Here is a 14366-nt window from a genome sequence, read left to right as displayed (position 1 = left end):
TTCTTCGATGTTTAAATTGAAAATAAAGTAAGTGAAAAACTTCAATATCTACTATCTCTCTGCAGTAATGTCATTGCAGAGGATCCATTCTCCACCCTCAATTATGGTTAATGTTAACCTTTTATAAAGGAAAGCATTTCATAAATTCTAAATTCGATTTCTGATAAAATATTATGCTGCATTATTTTCTATTCATTGCATTAATCCTACAGGTTATGCAATATATGATGTATCTATATTTTTTATAATTCAATGCATTCACTCATATCCCGACGCTGGCACTCAGTGGTTGAATGAACACAGTTGGACTGAGATAGAAGATGGATTCCAAAGTAAAGGGAGAGAATATGAAATGAAGTATACATAGAGTATGGAGAATATGGTATATATCATGACAAGTCCCCGTTGTCTTGAAGGAAAATCTCCGGATGTACAACTGCGCTTGCGAAATTTAGAGCTCGTTGTAGCTTTCGGTGGTCAATTACTTCAACATCAACCAAGAAGATTGAACTAACTGGTCGATGATCTGAGAGCTTATTTTCAGCACATTGATACTGAAGTTGCTTTATTCCTTTTCCTAGCCACAATATGCGATCACACCTGCATAATCTCATACATTAATAAGCATCAAATTCATGCGCTAACATAAATTAATAGCCACAAAACATTCATAGAATTGCAATTACCATGCTGGAGATCTCCTTTTTTCGCCTTCTTGTGTGTTCTCGCCCGCATATTTATCAGAGTTTAATTCATACTTGTAAGTGGGTGGAAAGTTTATCAACCCCTCTTTCCATCCCTCAAATACATGTCCATTACACAATTCATTGCTTAGCTGCAAATAAAGTGAAGCAATAAGAAATTCTTAGTATGAATTAGGAAAAAATCTATATAACGAGTTGAAAAGAGAAGTCCAACAATAGTACATAAAAGAGTGACATCTTGATATATCAAGTCTAATAGTGTTGGAAGTATACGAAAATATGATCGTAATCAAATGTAGATTACTAATGAGGTAGATCCTTGTTTGGTGACAGCATTTGCAATCCTCTTTGGCAACTCTAGGCTTAGGTCTTGATGAAAATCAGAACACCATATTGGAGACCAATAGTTGAGTCTAAGTTTCATAATTTTTACCTGATCATAATCCATGAGTTCATCCCACTTCTTTAGAGCTATTAGCTTCCGAACCTTGCCATCCCACATATTGATACGATAATTCAAGTCTCCGAACCAGAAAATTTGACTGTTAGCAGAAAGCAACCCGTCAGTGAATCCGAGATCTTCATTCACAACATTGATAGGCAATATTTCTCACTCAAAAAGACATGTCAATAAGATGATTGTAGTCCCAAGTAGACAGCCCAGTTGGTGAGCTAAGGGAGGAGGTTTAGGGTTCAAACCATTAAAAACTAACAAAACCACTAACTGACCAACAGTTATCTATCCATAAACAAAAAATGATTGCAAAGGACAACTTTCTAAGTAAGGCTAAACTTGCTTACTCGTGTGATGGAATTGTTTGCGGTTGATCTGTATCCAAGACTGATGAGAAACGAGTACGTTGTACAATTTCATGAACATCTGAGTTTCGTCTTTGTTCTGCTCCATCTTTCTGACCCGAAGCTAGATGGGAACAAACAAAACACATACGTGACTGAAAGACGGACATGCTAACCGAAACAGACCCCTGCATCAGTAATAATCTGTTACCACATCTACTAATGTTAAAATGAGCATGATCATATTATAAACAAATGCACACATATAGTTAGTCTTATGATCAACATATGAAATTGTCGATTTGATATGCTGTCATCGATAGATTTTACTCATTGAATTAAGATTAGATAGTTTGTATTCTAATTTTGTATTACAACATTACCTTGTTTCCCATGTAGCCCATAAGACCAACTCCAACTTGAGAAACTTTCAAATGATGAATGTGCTTTCTCAGCTTCCTTTGCACCCAAACAGACACATATATTCCTACCATTTGCTTACTCACAATCCTAACATACTTAGGATGTGATTTCACACTAACTATTCCATTAACATCTTTGTCAATAGGTAATTCTAAGAAAGTATCATTTTCTTCATCAGATACATTAACAAGGGAATCAAATACTTGTGGCACAATTTCCTGTTGCTTTTCTCTCCCTAACAAACTCAAATTTCCAGAACTTAGGTGCGAATGTTTCATTCCATAAACATACAAGGAAGCAGAATCCGAAGCGCTTAGTACTCTGCGCAATTTCGGATTGTGATCAACATGATGGATTGTATCTAATGGAAGTTCAGGCCAATCTAGTATAGTTTGAAGATCAATGTCATATATTTTCCTCAATGCAATATTATTTTCTATACCAATCATACTTTTTATCTCTTCCTTCTTTTTTATTTCATCATCATTAATGTCTAAAGTTCCAAAATAGTCCTCATCGACAATATCCAGCGGATTAATTTTCATATTAAAAGATGAATTTGTTCTAACAGGAGAAGGAGGTGCACTGTAGCTTTTCTGTTCAGTTTCAATTTCAGAAGATTTGTTTAAAGTTCTTCGAATGATTTCTTCCCATTTTGAGATTGGTTTATTATCCTCAGCTCCCAATACATTTCCAGCACTCAATGGAACTACCTCTTGAAAACTGTTAAGCGCAAATCATAAGTATGGATTAACTAATCATTGAACTTTAATTGTAGGACTTTACCCCTAGGGGAGCCCTTCCAGAAATTCTCAAAGGCCAAGGATAAACCAAGGCCTAAGAGGGGGTTTGGAAATAGTTTTCAACCAGCAATAGACGCGCCTCGGTTAGAACCTCATTAGCTGCGTCATTGCCCCAAGCGCAAAGATGCTTAAGAATATAGTAAGCTCATTTATTTATAATAACTTGAAACATATGTTGTGTATGAGCTTGGCGATGTGGGACATCTTTGCAGTCATATTGAACTTCAAAACATGTTTTATGTAATGGGAAAATCTTTACTAATGTATAAAACTAAGCAATTAAGACATCATAGTGAAATATACTAACCCAATAATGTAAATGTCTGATGGTTCTTGGATACAAAGCCAACCCTCAATTTCAAGATCATTACATGGAACTATTCCAGCAACATTCCAAGTTCCAATTGTTACCCTGAAAGTTAACCATTTCTAATGAATTTCATTAAAAAATATCTTTAAACTTTATGACATATTACATAATTAAATTAACATCAGACCTCACTTCCTTTGTATTTATGTATTGAGCACGCAAAGTTTCTGATTTTCCTCTTCTGTGTCGTCTCATTTTATAGCCCTTACAAGATATATCTGAATTACAAATATCAAATAGTCAATCATTTGAGTATTAATTCTTTTCCCACAATCATGATCATGACGGTATTAATAATTTTTCTAGTTCACTGCTCTTAATCAAAACAGGCAAGAACAGACCAATCGCTAGTTGGTACAGTGGTGATTGACACTGAACTTGGTAGGGAGCACCACAGTTCGATCTCTCGCAACTGCAATCGGGAGGGGGCTGGAACCACCTGATGTCAGAACTAACCCCCGTACCAGATTAAACTGGTGGTGAAAACAAAAAAAAAAAACAAAAAAACAGGCAAGAACAAAAAAGAATGAAAATAAAAAGAAAACAGTAAATGTAAACAAGAAGAATCTATAGTACAAAAAGAAGCACATATATACCATCATCGTCACTCTCAGTTTCAGTATCTGCTTCATCTTCACTAAAATCATACACCTTTTGCTTTATATTCAACCATTTCTTCATCACTGTGGAGGGCCAAAATACCTACAATGAAACCAAATTACAAGGTTTTAAGAAAATGCATATGATATTTATGTACACATCCACATACAATAGAAGTTTACAAGACATATTGTTAAATCTTAAACCTCTGAGCGTTTTCCCTTCCTTTCTTTCATTGTTCATTAAGTCAAAATACTATTAGCTGAAAAGTACTTGTGTACTACTCTACTGTGCCTTAGTTTCAAAGATGAAGCTCTTAAATATGGAACCTGATCACAACTTTTAGGCACTATAGAAAGGAGATCCTAATGGAATATAATAGAAAAGGACAGACAAATGTGTGACATGACAATATCATCAAGATATCCACAACCACAACTTTCATAAGGTATATATATAGTACTACTGGTCCTCACACACCACAATTGAAAACATACTCTCAAGTCTCCACAATTGAAATTTTGGCCTAAAACCGAACCGGTGGGACCTCTGAATTATAGTTCAATTGTTTTATCAGCGGTTTAATCCGATGATTCATAAATAATAAAAAAGTAGAAAATCAGACGAACCAACGGTACTTCAATCCTAGTTTAATTCAATTCAACCATTATCAAACCGATCAGCAAGCTACCCGGTTCTTGGTTCGCTCGGTTTTTAACACATTGAGTAAAATTTAAAAGGAAATCTAACAAATATCACTTTCTTGATAGATTTGTAAAAGATAAATCAGTGCCAAAAAACAGAACTGTTCATTACAACAATAAAAAAAAAAGTTATATTGTTTTTGATATTCAGTCTTTCAAACAACTAGCTAATAAAAGAAATAGTTACAATTATAAATAATCCAAATGGCTATTTTTTTTTCTATTAATTTAGCACAATAATGCACAAACTAATATCTATTTCATTAGCAAATTCACTACAACCACAAAATGTAGATGTTAATACATCAGCAGTCACAAAATAAGCATACCAAATCCAATTATAAAAATATATACTTGATATATATTATTTTTCACATTCGAGCAAGCAACTAGCTAATAATAAAAAGTAATGTAAATTATAAATTAATCCAAATAGGTATTTTTTTCTATTACATTTTTAAACACTAGTGAAAAAATCAATATGTACTACAGTAGCAGAATTAACTGCTACCACAAAATGCAGAAGTGAATACATCAGCAGAAACCAAAATAGAAATTCATGTCGACTGACAACAAAATCAAGTGTGCAATATTAGGCTATGATCCCCCACAAAGGAGAAGTTTCCATAACAAGTAACAATGATCTTATAATATAATTAAATAATAACCAGATTTGAGACTTTAATAAATGGTTGGTTTGTTCCAATCGGCGTGCCATTTTTTTAACAAATATTAGGCATGGCAATGGGGCGGGGCGGGGACGGGTTGGGCGGGGACGGGTTTTGCCCTCCCAAACCCAAACTCATAAAGTTTGGGTTTCCCCAAACCCATCCCAAATTCAAACGGGGTAAAAATGATAACTCAAATTCATACCCAACGGGGATTGGGCATCCCCATCGGGTTTCGGGTATCATCATTACGTCTCTTTCCACATGAATTTTAGATTATATTTTAGTATTTTTTTATTAAAAAAAAGTTAAATGTCCAAAATTATTTTCTCTCAACAATATTTTTTTAAATAAAGAAAAAAAAAAATAGAGAAAATGGTTTGTTTAATACTCAAATTAAAATAAAAAATAAATATATAAACGTAATTTAAGAGATTGTTTAAGCGTTTCTAATTTAAAATAGGTGAAATCTAATTTTTAGTATAAGCGGGGCGGGTTCGGGGACGGGTTCGGGGTGGGTATCAATGTACCCATTACCCGCCTCAAACCCATATTTTGAAATCGGGGAAAACCCAAACTCAGTCAACTCGAGTTTTCCCCGTCAAAGCGGGTATGGTTTGGATGGGTACCCGCGGGTATGAGTTTTATTATCATGCCTAACAAATATCAGTTGTTACTTGTTGTAATTAATCTGGAATGTTACCTGTTTGATCATGTGTTGGGGGTCTGCTGCAAATACTTAAACAAGAAGAATGATGAACAACATGATAAGGGTTGCACATAAATTCTAAAGCGTGTGTATTACACTAAGCTTTAAGTTCGATTTACCCCACTAGTTTATGTAAATCTGATGCAAAATAGTTAACTGACGAATCCTCTTCAAGATACTTTGGAAACCATAATATGAATTTCACACTCAAATCAAGCATATCAATCAATAATATTTTACATAATAAAGTTCCTTCAAACTGAATGATGATTTGAGAAAGTGAGGCCACTGATGTCGGGCTAGCGCACTACTACTATTATATGTGAATGTAAAAAAGTTTTGGTAAAACTGAAATTGAGCCATAAAATGACAGCAACTTCCTTCCTTGTAAGTCTATCTTATCTTTGGCTATATGTGGAATTCTTAATTCTATAATGCCGACAACAATTAATCCTGTTGGTGTTAAGATATTATTAAACATAAACATATGAATATTTATTTATGCACAATATTTTTTATACTAATTGAATATACAATATGTTGATTGTTGGAGCAGAATACTTGGTAGGACTTTCAAACACTTTCGCCAAAGAAAGATGGAAAGATTCACTTCTAAAAACAACCTTTGTGTAGCATTCTACAAAAAAACCGAGGAGGCATCTTTCATTCCTGTGCTGTGCTATGTCGCTTGCTAAGCATTTTAGGTAGAGATGTATACCTTACTTACCCCTTAGACCATCTATAATATATAATGGGAAGAGCTTAACTCTAAGTATTAGTATTTAATACCCTCTCCGGTCATTTTTATAATAAACACTTTGAAAAAATCACACAGACCAGAAAATACATTGTAAATACTCACTCCGGTCCTTTTTATAAGGAACACTTTGGAAAAAGAAATTGGTCTTTTTTATAAGAAACTTTGACCAATTTTCAAATGTCTTAAATGTTTAATTTCACGTATATCATTATTTATTATGAGAGAGAATATTAAAAATAAGTAAGTTAGTTGAATTAAGAGTAATTAAATAAGGGTATACATGGAATAAATTGAAATTTATAACAATATTAAATGAAAATAACTATGTACAATGTGATTCCTTGGTATGTGTAATTTTTTCAAAGTGTTCTAAAAAGGACCGGAAGTAGTAGTTATTTTCATTTAATACTCCTAAAAATTTAAACTTATTTCATATATACCCTTATCTAATTACTTTTTATTCAACTAACTTACTTAATTTTAATATTATATCTCGTAATAAATAAATGCATAAGTGAAATTAAGCATTTAAAACATGGAGAATGTTAACTTGTGCCCTTAAGGCACATGTTAAGGAAGCAAAAATAGAAATTATTAAATGCTAATTTGTGCATTTTGACTTTTGAAGCATTAAATTTCTTATATCATTAAATGTTAAATTTCTATTTTGGTGTATCTTAACATGTGCCCTAAGTGCACATGTTAACAAAACCCTTAAAACATTTAAAAATTGGTCAAAGTTTCTTATAAAAATGACCAAATTTTTTTCTTCAGAGTATTCCTTATAAAAATGACCGGAGTAGGTATTAGGTATCTTCATTGTGGAGAAAATGCAAGTAGTACCTATTGATGAAGAACATGATTAACAGTCCTAACTATCTCTTGTGCAAAGTCCTAATAATATCTTAACACCTTCAAGTTGCTATAAGCGCTCAATCTTGTGATTGTCCTTTGTGGTTTAGTTGGTATTTGGAACCGGTTTCGGAGACATACAATTTGGCGGATGGGAAATGGTCAACATATTAATTTTTGGCTTGATAAATGGATGTCTGTGGGCACTTTCTCATGAATAGCTCCACATATTAAATCATTGACACTGCAATCAGAGTAAAAGACGCTTTGACAGAATCAGGAAACTGGGATATCAATTTTCTCATGACTCGTATGCCACAAATTATGGTTAACCAAGTGTTGGCCATTCTAGATCCTAAGGTAATAGACGGACCAAATGATCCATTGGATGGAGTGACACCAATACTTAGATATTTTACGGTGCAAAGTGCTTATAATCTCCAACGAAAACACTACCTTTCCATTTATGGGAATTGGAAAAGCTTTTGGAATTGGAAATGTCCACACAAAATACAAACTTTCATGTGGATTGCTATCCATGAACGCCTCCTTACGAATTACAGCATAATTAAACGGGTCTTGGTGTGTCTCCCATTTGTTTTGTTTGCGAAAATGAAGATGACAAAATCCTTCATGTTTTGAGGGATTATGCATAAGCAACCCAAATTTAGATAAGACTAGTGGCTTCTAATCACATTACTATTTACTAATTTCTTTGACTTGCAAAGATTGAATATTCGACGATTTGAACATGAGAGTAAGAGAACAAAATAACAAGTGCGGCTATTTTCACGGTAACTTGTTGGCATTTGTTGGCGTGGGGAAATAAAACCATCTTTGAAGAGGGATTCTATGACCCCAACAATCCAACTCAAGTGATTTTTAAGTTGGCAAAGGAGATTGATAGCTATGAGAAAGCAAACTTGACTCGTATGCCTCAACAAAGGGATACTATTTTTATTGGTTAGAAGCGACCTTGTGATAGTTGGGTCAAGCCCAAATGCGACGGGACACGTAAAAGCTTAGCCAACCTTTTATGTTGTTGATGTCTTCTTCGAGATAGTAATAGTATTAGTGTTTTCTTGGTTAGTTATGCCCGCAAACTTGGAACTTTTGACACACTCATGTGGAGATGTGGGATATATATCGCAGTATGGATTTGGCTACGAGACAAGGAATTTCGCACCTTCAAGTTCATAGCGACTCGAAGGTTTTAGTTGATACGGTAACAAGAAACTACATCATTAACAAAAACATTCCTACCTTGATTTGGCATATATATGATCTAAAAGTTATGAACTAGTAGTTTCATATCAATCATACTTAGCGTGAATGAAACAAATAAGTTAATTGACAAGTTCCTTAAAAAAAAAAAAAAATGACAAGTTAACTAATGTATGAGTTCACATGAATGAAATGATCCATAAATTTAGTTGGAATGTCTGGTTTGGCATAAACTTTAAATTTCAAATTCTAGAATCTAAAACTATTTTGGGGGGTGGGAAAATAAAACATCGTTATTGGGGCTGGATGTAGTAAAATTGGGCCCGATTGATGATATACCAAACATACATACTTTCCCCAAATTGATAAAACCCTAATTCATAACTATAAATAATCCCCAAATTCTTCATTTTCGATAACAATAAATCAGCTGCCGAAAATCTCACTGTTCTGCACTTTGTCTCATGTTTAGTTCTTCTATATTCATGTTTGTGTTGTCGTTTCGTTCAATTTTGGGTTAAATTTTATGAATTTGTATTAACATGCATATTTGATTTGGTTCTCTTTCAATTGTTGATTTTTTAAAATTTGAATGATTAAAAAGTAAAGCGATTATTTTACTTTTTTTTTATTAAATATTTATTTGCATAAAAAATTTGGTTTTGATTGAAGAAGGAAAAGAGAAAAGCGAAGTGATGATAGAATTCATTTGTCTGTCAATCCTCTGATATTACTATTTGATGTTATTCATGAATCCCGACAGGTTCTGATCGCTTTCTTAATCAAAATCCCTTTTTTTTTCAATTATTTTAACAAGATTCTTCCTTTTTTTTTCAATTATTTATGATTTTTGAATTTATGTGATCAACGTTATGAATGGGCATGTGATGAATCTAAATTTGTGTAAATGGGTAATTTGCATCTGAATAATTCATTGATGTTAATATCACCTTGGAGAACTGATGCCTATGAATTATGTCGAAAACATTTTATGTTTGTGTTATTATATGTGAATTTTGTGTTTTGTCTTTCTAATTGTTTTGTGTGAATATGATATTTAAATATGTTTGGGCATATGATGAATTAAAATTAGTGTAAATGGGTAATTTGCATCTGAATTTTATTTGATGTTAATATCACCTTGGAGAACTGATGCCCAAACCTCTATTGAAACTTATTGTTCAGTTTGGTTCAGTGTGTGTTTTCTTGGTTGTGATTGAATCTTATGCTGTATATTATTTGCATTGATCACACACTGGCAAGTCAGGACTCAAGATATTTGTGTTTTATAATTGGAAGCATATTCTAATCCCATTGCTCTGGCTCTCATGACCTGCTTTGTGGATCAAAAGACATTGACAAAGTTGGCTGTGATTGAGGATGGATTCAAATTGATGTAGTTTGTGGGCCAACTATTATGTATACTAAATCTCTACAGTAAAAATATTGGCCAAAGTAATAAGTATGGACATGAAAAATCAGATAAAGATTGATTGAGAAATGTTAGAGCTCCCATTAACAAATCCAAATGGAAAAATTAAAAGAAAATCTTGGAAAAATTAACCCACTTGGGTTGGTGCATTGGTATTGGCCTGGGACCTGGGAGTGTGCTCCTCTTGAGGTCTGAGGTTCGATTCTCTCTGGTGCCAATTTGAGTGGGCAAGAGGTTTCTAGCAGAACTATTCTTATTTGAAAGATATATGAGTGAATCTAATGTAACAGAAAAGCTTACTTTTTACAAGTTAAAGGATATATGTGTATCTAGTCAATATTTGCCTGTTATATATAACTTATAACTACACTTCATGTAACCAATTCATATTCATATCATCACTCTCAAAAAGTTATATTCATGATTCATGGGAGCAAACTTGAGGTCACCACAAATTGTCTCTTTTTCAAAACCAACCTTAAAATCAAAATGTTAACACCCTGCACAAGAATAAACAAATTATTGTGAGCAAATTCTCTTTTAAGTGTTTGCATGTAAATGCTTACAATAATACTGTCCTTCTCATATGTTTCTATACCTTAGTCTTTGTTTGGTATGTCTACTAATAGGACAAGTCCTCATCCTCTTTAAAGAAAACCTCTGGATGTACAACTGCACTTGTGAAATTTAGAGCTCGTTGTAGCTTCCTCTGGTCAAATACTTCAACATCAACCAAAAAAATTGAACTAACTGGTCGATGATCAGAGAGCTTATTTTCAGCACATTGATACTCAAGTTGCTTTATTCCTTTTCCTAGCCACAATATGCGATCACACCTGCATAATCTTACACATTAATAACTGTCTAATTCATGCACTAACAATACATTCATAGGCTTGTATAGTTGTACTTACCATGCTGGAGATCTCTTTTTTTCGCCTTCTTGTGTGTTCTCGCCTGCATATTTATCCGAGTTAAATTCATACTTGTAAGTGGGTGGAAAGTTTATCAATCCCTCTTTCCATCCCTCAAATACATGTCCATTACATAATTCATTGCTTAGCTGCAAATAAAGTGAAACAATTAGAAATTCTCAACCATCACTTATAACAATCAAATCCAGATGAAAATCTGAAACTAAGTTTTATGACAACACTTGAAACATATTGATAAAAATTAGAACATCATATTGCAGACTATAGTTTGGTCTAAGTTTTATAATTCCCACCTGATCATAATTCATGAGTTTATCCCACTTCTTTACATCTACTAGCTTCCGAACCTCGCCATCCAACATATTGATACGATAATTCAAATCGCCAAACCAGAAAATCTGACTGTCAGCATAAAGCAATCCATCAATGAATCCAAAATCTTCATTCACAATACTAATAGGCAATATTTCTCAATCAAAAGGATTGATGGAAATTAAAAGTGAACATGCATGCAACTTTCATCATATTCATTCATTCATTCATTCATTATGATTGTTTATCAAAATGTCCAAAACCCAAAATGCTTTAGTTGTAAATCAAAACTTGCTTACTCGTGCAATGAGATTGTCTGTGGTTGATCTATATCAAAGGCTGATGAGAAACGAGTGCGCTGTAGAATTTCATGAACATCTGAGTTTCGTCTTTGTTCTGCTCCATCTTTCTGACCAGAAGCCAGATGGGAACAAACAAAGCACATCCGCGACTGAAAAACAGACATGCTAACCGTAACAGACCCCTGCATTAGATATAATTCGTTACCTTGTCTACTCAGGTTAACACGAGTATACGCTAATAATATAAAAAAGAAGTTGCATTACAATTTACAGCATTACCTTGTTTCCCATGTAGCCCATAAGACCAACACCAACTTGAGAAACTTTCAAATGATTAATGTGCCTTCTCAGCTTCCTTTGCACCCAAACAGACACATATATTCCAACCATTTGCTTACTCACAATCCTAACATATTTAGGATGTGATTTCACACTAACTATTCCATTAACATCTATCTTATTTTGCAATTCATAAAAAGTATCATTTTCTTCATCAGATAATACACCATAAAGGGAATGAAATACTTGAGGCACCATTTCCTGTTGTTGCTCTTTCCATAACAAACTCAAATTTCCAGAACTTTGGTGTGAACTTTTCATTCCATAGCCATACAAGGAAGCATTATCTATCAAGTTAAAGCCAAGTATATCCGAGCTGCTTAGTATTCTACGTAATTTAGGAGTCGGATCAACACAGTTGATTGCGTCTAATGGACGTTCAGGCCAATCAAGTATAGTTTGAAGATCAATATCATATAGATCTTCTTCCTTTTTTATCTCATCGTCACTGTCTTCATCTACCATATTTGGATTTATTAGTATGCTAGAAGCAAAATTTGTTCTAACAGGTGAATGAGGGGCACTGTAGCTTTTCTGTTTAGTTTCATGTTCCGAAGATTTGTTCAAAGTTCTTCTAATGATTGTTTCCCATTTTGAGATTGGTTTAATATCCTCAGCTCCCAATACATTTCCAGCATTCAATGGAACTACCTCTTGAAAACTGTTAACCACAAATGATAATTATGAATTAACTAATCATTGAACTTTAATTGTAGGGCTTTACCCCTAGGGGAGCCCTTCCAGAAATTCTCAAAGGCCAAAGATAAACCAAGGCCTAAGAGGGGGTTTGGAAATAGTTTTCAACCAGCAATAGACGCGCCTCGGTTAGAACCTCATTAGCTGCGTCATTGCCCCAAGCGCAAAGATGCTTGTAAATGCATTAAGCTCAACTATTTATAATAACTTGACACATATGTTGTCTATGACCTTGGCGATGTGGGACATCTTTGCAGTCATTGAAAGCTTGAAAATATGTATGTACTCAAAACAAAATGGAAATAATGAAGTGTTAAGCAACCAACTACTGACCCAATAATGTAAATATCTGCTGGTTTTTCAGTACAAAGCCAACCCTCAATTTCAAGATCATTACATGGAACTATTCCAGCAACATTCCAAGTGCCAATTGTTACCCTGAAAGTTAACCATTTATAATGAATTTCATTGAATAATATCTTTAATGTTAATGATATGTTACATAATTAGATTAACATCAGACCTCACTTCCTTCGTATTTATGTATTGAGCACGCAAAGTTTCTGATTTTCCTCTTCTGTGCCGTCTCATCTTATAGCTCTTACAAGATATATCTGAATTACAAATATCAAACCACATATATAGCGATTCTAATGAACGTAAAAAGTGATTTTTTTCTTATAATAGTAACCGGAGGCCAGGGAGTATTTCTTATTACCATAAATATTGACTTGAGAGTAAAGCACATAATATTAATTTGAGGTACAATTGGAAAAAAAATATGGATGCAAATTGAAAGAATAAAAAAATGAAAAATGAAAAGAGATAGAAGGACAAGCCAATCAATCTAAACAGGAAGAAGAATCTATCTAGTTGATCATGAAGCACATACCATCATTTTCTTCTTCACTCTCAGTCTCACTATCAGTTTCAGTATCTGCTTCATCTTCACTAAAATCATACACCTTTTGCTTTATATTCAACCATTTCTTCATCACGGTGGAGGGCCAAAATACCTACAATGAAACCAAATTAAAGTTTTTAAAAAAATGTACCTGATATTTATATAAGGATAAAACTTACATAGAGTACTATAGACTCCATTCAATTGACTCCTCTCACAAAAAACAGTTACTTTTCATGAATAGTGATTCTGTCAAACTCACCGCAAATTCAAACATGCAGATAATATACATTTTAGTATATTTTCAATGATGAACATGATATGACATAAGTTGTCCATTATATATATGCTCATAGAAGTTTACAAGACATGTTAAAGCTTACCTCTGAGCGTTTTCCTTGCCTTGATTTCATTGTGCATTAAGTCAAAATACTACAATTGTTACAATCTTAAATATGGAAGCTTACAACTTTTAGCCACTATCTGTTTCTTAATATTATATATAAGTGACTAACTAATATGCACTCTCAGATGGTAACAATTAATAAAACAATGTTTTAGTCTTTTGTATATGAAAAGTTGGAGTTATTTAAATGCACAATAGAAAGGAGATTCTAATAAAACAGAACGGAAAAGGACAGACAAATGTGTGACATGACAATATCTATTTCATTAGGAGATTCACTACAGCCACAAAATGTAGATGTTAATACATCAGCAGTCACCTGAACTGATGAATATTAGGTATTTTGTTCCGTATATATTTATAGCGATTATTATCAATAACTGTGACATTAATGATCATATTACAATTGTTCCACTTTCACATGG

General features: G+C 33.3%; 5 non-coding genes and 1 pseudogene across 5 annotated transcripts; 3 read left to right on the top strand and 3 right to left on the bottom strand.

Moving 5' to 3' along the window:
* Positions 1–119: 119 nt before the first annotated feature.
* On the bottom strand, positions 120–14073 carry LOC123922748 (annotated as a pseudogene).
* Positions 2704–2854, bottom strand: LOC123882630. Its single transcript, XR_006799943.1, has one exon. It is a non-coding gene; the product is annotated as a U4 spliceosomal RNA (small nuclear RNA).
* On the top strand, positions 9303–9389 carry LOC123882571. Its single transcript, XR_006799895.1, has one exon. It is a non-coding gene; the product is annotated as a small nucleolar RNA snoR14 (small nucleolar RNA).
* LOC123882549 lies at positions 9491–9586 on the top strand. Its single transcript, XR_006799875.1, has one exon. It is a non-coding gene; the product is annotated as a small nucleolar RNA Z101 (small nucleolar RNA).
* LOC123882550 lies at positions 9682–9776 on the top strand. The gene has a single exon (XR_006799876.1). It is a non-coding gene; the product is annotated as a small nucleolar RNA Z101 (small nucleolar RNA).
* Positions 12652–12802, bottom strand: LOC123882628. The gene has a single exon (XR_006799942.1). It is a non-coding gene; the product is annotated as a U4 spliceosomal RNA (small nuclear RNA).
* Positions 14074–14366: the final 293 nt, after the last annotated feature.

The sequence above is a fragment of the Trifolium pratense genome, linkage group LG4 (assembly GCF_020283565.1).
Source record: "Trifolium pratense cultivar HEN17-A07 linkage group LG4, ARS_RC_1.1, whole genome shotgun sequence".
Lineage (NCBI taxonomy): Eukaryota > Viridiplantae > Streptophyta > Magnoliopsida > Fabales > Fabaceae > Trifolium > Trifolium pratense.
Note: the sequence above shows the minus strand (reverse complement) of the source record. Positions and strands in the feature narration are given on the sequence as shown.